We start from the raw sequence: 12,329 nt of genomic DNA on the forward strand, positions 1-12,329 counted from the left end.
TATGCAGCCTCCACCAGGAGGATCTTACCCTCGGTAAAAACAGTAGTGACCCAGTGATGTGGAGGGAGTGTAGGACAGTAAAAATCCCCCGGATACCCAGTAAATGGACTTTTATTAGATCTGGGTTCGGGTGGATCCCATTAGGGGAATGCTCCAATCATGTGCGCTCTGTTGAAAAAGATTAAGTTTTCAGGACGCACTAGCATTCAAAAATGATTTAAAATGGCCAACATGTTTCAGCCCTCTATGCCGTGAATCGGACTTTAGGGCTTTCTTCAGGACCCGTGGTGAAAGGTGATAGTGATGCTAAACTATTAAATTTATAGCAAGCAAGTGTGTAGAAAAAGGGAAACTTTCAACCTGTTTCTTTGTTCTCGAGGTCGCGATGTACCTATAGTTCAAACATAATAATAAGGGACACACACAAACATACACAAATACAAAAGAAAGGGTAAGGGAGACACATAATGTAGTGAATTCACTACTAATAAATGCAGTTGTTGCAACTTAAGATAGCAATACTTCGTAACCCCCAGTAATTGGCAGTGTCAACTCTCTCTTTCTCCAGCAAGCTGATGCATGCAAAAAGTGGTTCATAGATAGTAAATCATACTCATATGGCAATTTTTTGGGTTAAAGAAACCCCACCACTTGGAGGACTATCGTGATAAGTCACAAGTGGTAATTGTTTGTCATGTGGCATGCAGTCAATACTCATTCATAAGTGCAATTTCCAATATCTTTCGTATGAAATGGAATGCCCCGCGTAGTGAAAATCTTTCATACCGCCGTGCTCTGTGCGTCAGATTCATACCTAGAATAAACAATAGTTACACCTCCTTTCATTGTAACCGGGGCATATATATATTCATATGTAAATGCTATGCCAGTAGAATAGTACCTGTCCACTAGGACGATTTCGGTGATGAATCGTGATATGTGGCCATTGTATTTCAAACATCACATGCAGGATTCTTCATTCGTGAAAGAAATCTCTAATACATTACAGTGTGGGGCTAATAATGGTTGCTTAACGTAGTGACGATAACATGCCGATGTGCTTATGTGCGCCATCCGCGCCAAAATCATACCTGAGATATATATTAGTTATACCTCCTTCGGGTGTGGCAAGGGCTTCGAGGGGGCTAGACGGAAGGAATAACGCACTGTTAGCGTGAGGCCTGGCTCGGTATACTTGCGGTTTAGTTGCTGCAGGGTCTCGTAGAGATACCTAACGCTCCTGTCCTCGCGCTTCGCGTTGCGCTTCTGCTGCCTCTTGCGACCCAGAAGTAGCAGTGATGAGCTTCCGGGTCGTTTTTGTTGATATTTTCATGAAAAATAGAAAGCGGACTTAGTCGTCCCGAGAGTTTTCAATATTATGAATTTGGGAATCTTGTACTTCATGCCGCTTTTTTGTCCAAAAACGGATTTTATGAAAAAATCGATACAACCAAGGAATTTACAAAGGGGTTAATTAATTATAAATAAAAATTAATTAAATAAAAAAAAAAAAAAATTTATCATATCTTTTCTAAACGGGGTAGTCAGTTTTTTGATAATGAAGGGGCACAGAATTCGTCTAGGGTGTTTACGTTATTTGTATTAGAGATGTAGTTGATATTGTTCTGAGAGGCGCTCTTCTTGGGGTTACGCTTCTCATTTCAAACTTGGAGGATGAAAGAGTAATGAATAAAAACTGGAACAAGTTTGTAGTGATCAGTTGTACAGATTTAAATTAGTAAATCCTTGTGGCCAGCAACTTATTAGCATAAAGTACACTGATCATTTTTGTTTTTTTTGCGTAGAGCAGGTTTTGGGTTGTTTCTCATTTCAAGTGTGTTCACATTCAGTACATAGTTCATCTCTGATGTTTTAGCTTCAAGGTACGGCGTGGCGGTGTCTAACATTATGAAGTAAGCTTCATGGTAGGCAGTCTTATTTCAGCACACTCAGCCACGGGATATTATCATTGAGCCCCCTGGTATCTGTCCCCAGACGGTGGACCCAACGTTGCTCTTTTTCAAAGAGGATTCTTTCTGCGTTGCTGTCCTTAGTGTCCAGTGTCTCTAGGATGACCCAACTGAGGTCATCCACTGTGTGGTTTTTTTCCAAAAAATGACTAGCCATCTTGGTTGTGGTTTTTTTGCATTTGACATTGCTTCTGTGCTTAACGATCCTTTGTTTGGCTTTTCTGCAAGTCATGCCAATATAATGCAGTTGGCAAGGGCAGGTGATCATGTAAATTACATGGCTCGTGTTGCAGTTTGTGTGTCTCAGCATTCTCCATTTGAGGTTTGGGAGTAGTTGTAACTCCTTTGTTGGTTGGGTCAGTTTACACACTGAACAAGAACCGCAGGGATAATGTCCAACAACGGGGGAGTTTTCCCACAGGTTGGATTGTTGTCCTCGTTTCTTTACAGGTGGTCTCGTGTGTACCAGGATGTCTTTTAGGTTTCTACAACGCCTTTTGGCGAATCTCGGTTTTGGCCAAGAAAGAGTGCCAGAGGTGAGGATTCTCCAATTCTTATTCACAATTTTCTTGACTTTGTCAGTTACCGGGCTGTAGGTCGTGACACAGGTAGTGAGATCCTCAGGTTCTGTTTTTGGAAAGGTCTCTAGGAGGCTTTCTCTGTTCTGATGTCGGGCTCTTTTCTTGCATTTATTTACCACTCGTCTTGGATAGTCTCGATGTTGGAGTTTGGTGCACAGATCTTGTGCTTGCGCCCGGTATTCAGTGTTCTTGCTGCAGTTCCTCCGCAATCTGAGGAACTGACTGTAGGGAAGATTTTCCCTCAAAGGGCGCGGATGGAAGCTCTTGAAGGAGAGAAGACTATTCTTTGCTGTTTGTTTGAAAAAGGTGCGTGTTTGCAGATGTCCTTCTTCTGCATATATTGTGATGTCCAGGAAGTCAAGGCTATTTTTATCTGCACTGTAAGTGAACTTCAGACAGTTGTCTTTTGTGTTCAGCCATTCGTGGAAGTCTTTTAGGTCATCTTCACTGCCTGTCCAGATCAGCAGGATGTCGTCAATATACCGCTTCCAAAGCAGTATATGACGGATATAAGGATTTGTTTCTGTGTGTATATGAGTGCCCTCAAAGGTGCTTACATATAGCCCGGCCACGCTCGGGGCAAAGGTACTACCCATCGATGTCCCATGGCGTTGTAGGTATAGTGTCTCTTTGTATAGAAAGTGATTTTCTGTCAACGCCATGCGGCAACATTCTAAGACGAAGTGTCTAGGCGTTTTGTATGTCCAGTCCTTCTCAAAGAGGATTTGTTCAAGCATATCTAGGGTCTCTCGTTGTGGTAGACTTGTGTAAAGACTTTCCACATCGAGTCCTACAAGCATCATGGTATCTGGTGAATATTCTACATCTTTCAGCAGGTTCAGAAGATGTCGCGTGTCTTTTAAGTAGGTGGGTGTACTCTGGACCAATGGTTTGAGGTAATGATCAGCAAACTGCGAGAGAGGCTCTAAAACTGACCCAATGCCTGACACTATAGGTCGTCCTGGGGGTGGCATTCGGGCCTTATGAATTTTTGGCAGTGAGTAGAAGTAAGGAATTTTCGGGTTTTTTGCTACTAGAAAATCAGCTTCTTTTTTGGAAAGCCAGTCATGAGCTTCTGCTTCTTCGATCATCATTTGTATTTCTCTCTGTAGCCTCGGGGTTGGATCCATGGATAGTTTTTTGTAGAATTTTTCATCTGAGAGGAGATCAAGGCACTGCTTGTCATAGCCTTCTGCAGACAGGAGGACTACCCCTCCTCCTTTGTCGGCTGGTTTTATAATGATTTGGCCGTCATTTTTTAATTCATCCAACGCTATCTGTTCAGCTCTCGTTATGTTGTGAAACGGTTTCCTTTGGTCGGATGATAAATCATCTACTTCTCTCATGATGGCCTGCTCAAAGGTTGCGATTTCTATCGGAACTTGAGAGGGCAAAGGGCAGAAAGTGGACTTGTTCCTCAATGAGGTATCTCCCTCGGGGACGTACTTAGGTTGATCCTTAAAAAAGGCTTTCAGTTTTAAGGTTCGGCAGAATTCTGCCAGTTCGCATTTTATTTTGAAGACGTCTGTTTTCGGGGTGGGGACGAATCCTAGGCCTTTATTGAGGACATCCTCCTGTTCTTTGGTTAAGACTTTGTCGGTCAGATTTACGATGAGGGAACAGTGTTGGCTTTTGTCACACTCCTCGTTTGAACCTGTCGGGTCTGGTCCGACCAGGTTACACCTCGGTTCTTTCCTCGTTGTTGTTGTTGGCCCCTCCCTAAAAAAGGAACCCTGGGTGTGAAATTTTGTCCTTGTTGTTGGGGTCCTTGATGGTTCATGGGTGGGGGGCCCGCGAAAAATGGGTTCATCCAACCTTGAAAATGTGGGTTGAAGGGTTGGAAAGGGATTCCTTGGTGATCTACTTGGAAGAAAGGAGGGCGCCATGTGCTCCTGCCTCGTCGATTGTTCCTCCTGTTTTGTGGTCTTCCTCTGTTGTGATTGGAAGAATCATCTCCACTCTGGTCTGATCCATCAACCGAGGACCCACTGGTTGACCCATAGTTTGATGCATTGTCATTAAATTTGTGGTCCTTACTACTATACGGATGGATGCGTTCAAGTGAAAACCTCTTCAGTTCTTTTGCTAGTTTTTGTAGCTTGGTCTGTGTAAGATACTCTTGAGTGTCATCCATTTCTTTATTAATCTCTTCAAGTCTTTTTTTGTAGATGGTTACATTTACTGTATTGTTCAATTTTGTCTCAAGAATTTGAATTTTGACAGTAAGTTCATCTGTCAGTCTTGATGCTGTCTTGATTATTAGGACTAAATAGTCCCTTGTACACTTCCAAGATATGGCCGACCAGTCTTTTCTAAAGGCCAAGTCTTTCAGAAAAATGCGTGGGGCGTTGGTAACCCAGAGGCCTCTGGGAGCTGCATTTACCCTTAGGTATTCCGTCATGATGATGCCGTGGACGGCAGTTCTTACTTGTTCCTTTTTTACTTCGGTTAGTTCATCCCAGTCTGTGGTGCTGGCTAGAGTCTGAGTGAGGTCACTATCCAAAAAACGTAGAGGGTTTGCTAGTATGGCATCGATCTCTTCGGTTGTGTAGCTTAGTCCGAAGTTTTCAGCCATGGTTGGTTCGTGCCAAGGCAGTAGGCTCAATCTGGTAGTGTTTACCAGAGAGTCTTAATCTTAAGAATTCTCCCACAGCTGTGCGCTGCTTAGGATATGCTAATCAATTGGAGGGGGAGAAGGAAAATACTGATCCCTCAGTTTCCTTGGGTAATTACAAATAATCAAAAGGGAGGGATCACTTGTCCTGCGTGAACCAGGGTATGCAGGAGATCGAACAACGGTGTCTCCAAAAATTAATTTAACCCCCCTTGGGTAATTATTTGTAATTACCCAAGGAAACTGAGGGATCAGTATTTTCCTTCTCCCCCTCCAATTGATTAGCATATCCTAAGCAGCGCACAGCTGTGGGAGAATTCTTAAGATTAAGACTCTCTGGTAAACACTACCAGATTGAGCCTACTGCCTTGGCACGAACCAACCATGGCTGAAAACTTCGGACTAAGCTACACAACCGAAGAGATCGATGCCATACTAGCAAAACCTCTACGTTTTTTGGATAGTGACCTCACTCAGACTCTAGCCAGCACCACAGACTGGGATGAACTAACCGAAGTAAAAAAGGAACAAGTAAGAACTGCCGTCCACGGCATCATCATGACGGAATACCTAAGGGTAAATGCAGCTCCCAGAGGCCTCTGGGTTACCAACGCCCCACGCATTTTTCTGAAAGACTTGGCCTTTAGAAAAGACTGGTCGGCCATATCTTGGAAGTGTACAAGGGACTATTTAGTCCTAATAATCAAGACAGCATCAAGACTGACAGATGAACTTACTGTCAAAATTCAAATTCTTGAGACAAAATTGAACAATACAGTAAATGTAACCATCTACAAAAAAAGACTTGAAGAGATTAATAAAGAAATGGATGACACTCAAGAGTATCTTACACAGACCAAGCTACAAAAACTAGCAAAAGAACTGAAGAGGTTTTCACTTGAACGCATCCATCCGTATAGTAGTAAGGACCACAAATTTAATGACAATGCATCAAACTATGGGTCAACCAGTGGGTCCTCGGTTGATGGATCAGACCAGAGTGGAGATGATTCTTCCAATCACAACAGAGGAAGACCACAAAACAGGAGGAACAATCGACGAGGCAGGAGCACATGGCGCCCTCCTTTCTTCCAAGTAGATCACCAAGGAATCCCTTTCCAACCCTTCAACCCACATTTTCAAGGTTGGATGAACCCATTTTTCGCGGGCCCCCCACCCATGAACCATCAAGGACCCCAACAACAAGGACAAAATTTCACACCCAGGGTTCCTTTTTTAGGGAGGGGCCAACAACAACAACGAGGAAAGAACCGAGGTGTAACCTGGTCGGACCAGACCCGACAGGTTCAAACGAGGAGTGTGACAAAAGCCAACACTGTTCCCTCATCGTAAATCTGACCGACAAAGTCTTAACCAAAGAACAGGAGGATGTCCTCAATAAAGGCCTAGGATTCGTCCCCACCCCGAAAACAGACGTCTTCAAAATAAAATGCGAACTGGCAGAATTCTGCCGAACCTTAAAACTGAAAGCCTTTTTTAAGGATCAACCTAAGTACGTCCCCGAGGGAGATACCTCATTGAGGAACAAGTCCACTTTCTGCCCTTTGCCCTCTCAAGTTCCGATAGAAATCGCAACCTTTGAGCAGGCCATCATGAGAGAAGTAGATGATTTATCATCCGACCAAAGGAAACCGTTTCACAACATAACGAGAGCTGAACAGATAGCGTTGGATGAATTAAAAAATGACGGCCAAATCATTATAAAACCAGCCGACAAAGGAGGAGGGGTAGTCCTCCTGTCTGCAGAAGGCTATGACAAGCAGTGCCTTGATCTCCTCTCAGATGAAAAATTCTACAAAAAACTATCCATGGATCCAACCCCGAGGCTACAGAGAGAAATACAAATGATGATCGAAGAAGCAGAAGCTCATGACTGGCTTTCCAAAAAAGAAGCTGATTTTCTAGTAGCAAAAAACCCGAAAATTCCTTACTTCTACTCACTGCCAAAAATTCATAAGGCCCGAATGCCACCCCCAGGACGACCTATAGTGTCAGGCATTGGGTCAGTTTTAGAGCCTCTCTCGCAGTTTGCTGATCATTACCTCAAACCATTGGTCCAGAGTACACCCACCTACTTAAAAGACACGCGACATCTTCTGAACCTGCTGAAAGATGTAGAATATTCACCAGATACCATGATGCTTGTAGGACTCGATGTGGAAAGTCTTTACACAAGTCTACCACAACGAGAGACCCTAGATATGCTTGAACAAATCCTCTTTGAGAAGGACTGGACATACAAAACGCCTAGACACTTCGTCTTAGAATGTTGCCGCATGGCGTTGACAGAAAATCACTTTCTATACAAAGAGACACTATACCTACAACGCCATGGGACATCGATGGGTAGTACCTTTGCCCCGAGCGTGGCCGGGCTATATGTAAGCACCTTTGAGGGCACTCATATACACACAGAAACAAATCCTTATATCCGTCATATACTGCTTTGGAAGCGGTATATTGACGACATCCTGCTGATCTGGACAGGCAGTGAAGATGACCTAAAAGACTTCCACGAATGGCTGAACACAAAAGACAACTGTCTGAAGTTCACTTACAGTGCAGATAAAAATAGCCTTGACTTCCTGGACATCACAATATATGCAGAAGAAGGACATCTGCAAACACGCACCTTTTTCAAACAAACAGCAAAGAATAGTCTTCTCTCCTTCAAGAGCTTCCATCCGCGCCCTTTGAGGGAAAATCTTCCCTACAGTCAGTTCCTCAGATTGCGGAGGAACTGCAGCAAGAACACTGAATACCGGGCGCAAGCACAAGATCTGTGCACCAAACTCCAACATCGAGACTATCCAAGACGAGTGGTAAATAAATGCAAGAAAAGAGCCCGACATCAGAACAGAGAAAGCCTCCTAGAGACCTTTCCAAAAACAGAACCTGAGGATCTCACTACCTGTGTCACGACCTACAGCCCGGTAACTGACAAAGTCAAGAAAATTGTGAATAAGAATTGGAGAATCCTCACCTCTGGCACTCTTTCTTGGCCAAAACCGAGATTCGCCAAAAGGCGTTGTAGAAACCTAAAAGACATCCTGGTACACACGAGACCACCTGTAAAGAAACGAGGACAACAATCCAACCTGTGGGAAAACTCCCCCGTTGTTGGACATTATCCCTGCGGTTCTTGTTCAGTGTGTAAACTGACCCAACCAACAAAGGAGTTACAACTACTCCCAAACCTCAAATGGAGAATGCTGAGACACACAAACTGCAACACGAGCCATGTAATTTACATGATCACCTGCCCTTGCCAACTGCATTATATTGGCATGACTTGCAGAAAAGCCAAACAAAGGATCGTTGAGCACAGAAGCAATGTCAAATGCAAAAAAACCACAACCAAGATGGCTAGTCATTTTTTGGAAAAAAACCACACAGTGGATGACCTCAGTTGGGTCATCCTAGAGACACTGGACACTAAGGACAGCAACGCAGAAAGAATCCTCTTTGAAAAAGAGCAACGTTGGGTCCACCGTCTGGGGACAGATACCAGGGGGCTCAATGATAATATCCCGTGGCTGAGTGTGCTGAAATAAGACTGCCTACCATGAAGCTTACTTCATAATGTAAGACACCGCCACGCCGTACCTTGAAGCTAAAACATCAGAGATGAACTATGTACTGAATGTGAACACACTTGAAATGAGAAACAACCCAAAACCTGCTCTACGCAAAAAAACCAAAAATGATCAGTGTACTTTATGCTAATAAGTTGCTGGCCACAAGGATTTACTAATTTAAATCTGTACAACTGATCACTACAAACTTGTTCCAGTTTTTATTCATTACTCTTTCATCCTCCAAGTTTGAAATGAGAAGCGTAACCCCAAGAAGAGCGCCTCTCAGAACAATATCAACTACATCTCTAATACAAATAACGTAAACACCCTAGACAAATTCTGTGCCCCTTCATTATCAAAAAACTGACTACCCCGTTTAGAAAAGATATGATAAAAAATTTTTTTTTTTAATTTAATTAATTTTTATTTATAATTAATTAACCCCTTTGTAAATTCCTTGGTTGTATCGATTTTTTCATAAAATCCGTTTTTGGACAAAAAAGCGGCATGAAGTACAAGATTCCCAAATTCATAATATTGAAAACTCTCGGGACGACTAAGTCCGCTTTCTATTTTTCATGAAAATATCAACAAAAACGACCCGGAAGCTCATCACTGCTACTTCCGGGTCGCAAGAGGCAGCAGAAGCGCAACGCGAAGCGCGAGGACAGGAGCGTTAGGTATCTCTACGAGACCCTGCAGCAACTAAACCGCAAGTATACCGAGCCAGGCCTCACGCTAACAGTGCGTTATTCCTTCCGTCTAGCCCCCTCGAAGCCCTTGCCACACCCGAAGGAGGTATAACTAATATATATCTCAGGTATGATTTTGGCGCGGAGGGCGCACATAAGCACATCGGCATGTTATCGTCACTACGTTAAGCAACCATTATTAGCCCCACACTGTAATGTATTAGAGATTTCTTTCACGAATGAAGAATCCTGCATGTGATGTTTGAAATACAATGGCCACATATCACGATTCATCACCGAAATCGTCCTAGTGGACAGGTACTATTCTACTGGCATAGCATTTACATATGAATATATATATGCCCCGGTTACAATGAAAGGAGGTGTAACTATTGTTTATTCTAGGTATGAATCTGACGCACAGAGCACGGCGGTATGAAAGATTTTCACTACGCGGGGCATTCCATTTCATACAAAAGATATTGGAAATTGCACTTATGAATGAGTATTGACTGCATGCCACATGACAAACAATTACCACTTGTGACTTATCACGATAGTCCTCCAAGTGGTGGGGTTTCTTTAACCCAAAAAATTGCCATATGAGTATGATTTACTATCTATGAACCACTTTTTGCATGCATCAGCTTGCTGGAGAAAGAGAGAGTTGACACTGCCAATTACTGGGGGTTACGAAGTATTGCTATCTTAAGTTGCAACAAACTGCATTTATTAGTAGTGAATTCACTACATTATGTGTCTCCCTTACCCTTTCTTTTGTATTTGTGTATGTTTGTGTGTGTCCCTTATTATTATGTTTGAACTATAGGTACATCGCGACCTCGAGAACAAAGAAACAGGTTGAAAGTTTCCCTTTTTCTACACACTTGCTTGCTATAAATTTAATAGTTTAGCATCACTATCACCTTTCACCACGGGTCCTGAAGAAAGCCCTAAAGTCCGATTCACGGCATAGAGGGCTGAAACATGTTGGCCATTTTAAATCATTTTTGAATGCTAGTGCGTCCTGAAAACTTAATCTTTTTCAACAGAGCGCACATGATTGGAGCATTCCCCTAATGGGATCCACCCGAACCCAGATCTAATAAAAGTCCATTTACTGGGTATCCGGGGGATTTTTACTGTCCTACACTCCCTCCACATCACTGGGTCACTACTGTTTTTACCGAGGGTAAGATCCTCCTGGTGGAGGCTGCATACCGCAAAACCCGATGATTATGCACACACGTGTCAGCAAAGCGGAGAATCAAGATATACCGCTTACCACGCAACGCTACCCTACACGTGCATGAGGGTTTAATTTTTGGAGACACCGTTGTTCGATCTCCTGCATACCCTGGTTCACGCAGGACAAGTGATCCCTCCCTTTTGATTATTTGTAATTACCCAAGGAAACTGAGGCATCAGTATTTTCCTTCTCCCCCTCCAATTGATTAGCATATCCTAAGCAGCGCACAGCTGTGGGAGAATTCTTAAGATTAAGACTCTCTGGTAAACACTACCAGATTGAGCCTACTGCCTTGGCACGAACCAACCATGGCTGAAAACTTCGGACTAAGCTACACAACCGAAGAGATCGATGCCATACTAGCAAAACCTCTACGTTTTTTGGATAGTGACCTCACTCAGACTCTAGCCAGCACCACAGACTGGGATGAACTAACCGAAGTAAAAAAGGAACAAGTAAGAACTGCCGTCCACGGCATCATCATGACGGAATACCTAAGGGTAAATGCAGCTCCCAGAGGCCTCTGGGTTACCAACGCCCCACGCATTTTTCTGAAAGACTTGGCCTTTAGAAAAGACTGGTCGGCCATATCTTGGAAGTGTACAAGGGACTATTTAGTCCTAATAATCAAGACAGCATCAAGACTGACAGATGAACTTACTGTCAAAATTCAAATTCTTGAGACAAAATTGAACAATACAGTAAATGTAACCATCTACAAAAAAAGACTTGAAGAGATTAATAAAGAAATGGATGACACTCAAGAGTATCTTACACAGACCAAGCTACAAAAACTAGCAAAAGAACTGAAGAGGTTTTCACTTGAACGCATCCATCCGTATAGTAGTAAGGACCACAAATTTAATGACAATGCATCAAACTATGGGTCAACCAGTGGGTCCTCGGTTGATGGATCAGACCAGAGTGGAGATGATTCTTCCAATCACAACAGAGGAAGACCACAAAACAGGAGGAACAATCGACGAGGCAGGAGCACATGGCGCCCTCCTTTCTTCCAAGTAGATCACCAAGGAATCCCTTTCCAACCCTTCAACCCACATTTTCAAGGTTGGATGAACCCATTTTTCGCGGGCCCCCCACCCATGAACCATCAAGGACCCCAACAACAAGGACAAAATTTCACACCCAGGGTTCCTTTTTTAGGGAGGGGCCAACAACAACAACGAGGAAAGAACCGAGGTGTAACCTGGTCGGACCAGACCCGACAGGTTCAAACGAGGAGTGTGACAAAAGCCAACACTGTTCCCTCATCGTAAATCTGACCGACAAAGTCTTAACCAAAGAACAGGAGGATGTCCTCAATAAAGGCCTAGGATTCGTCCCCACCCCGAAAACAGACGTCTTCAAAATAAAATGCGAACTGGCAGAATTCTGCCGAACCTTAAAACTGAAAGCCTTTTTTAAGGATCAACCTAAGTACGTCCCCGAGGGAGATACCTCATTGAGGAACAAGTCCACTTTCTGCCCTTTGCCCTCTCAAGTTCCGATAGAAATCGCAACCTTTGAGCAGGCCATCATGAGAGAAGTAGATGATTTATCATCCGACCAAAGGAAACCGTTTCACAACATAACGAGAGCTGAACAGATAGCGTTGGATGAATTA

Source organism: Lissotriton helveticus, chromosome 8, assembly GCF_964261635.1.
Source record: "Lissotriton helveticus chromosome 8, aLisHel1.1, whole genome shotgun sequence".
NCBI lineage: Eukaryota > Metazoa > Chordata > Amphibia > Caudata > Salamandridae > Lissotriton > Lissotriton helveticus.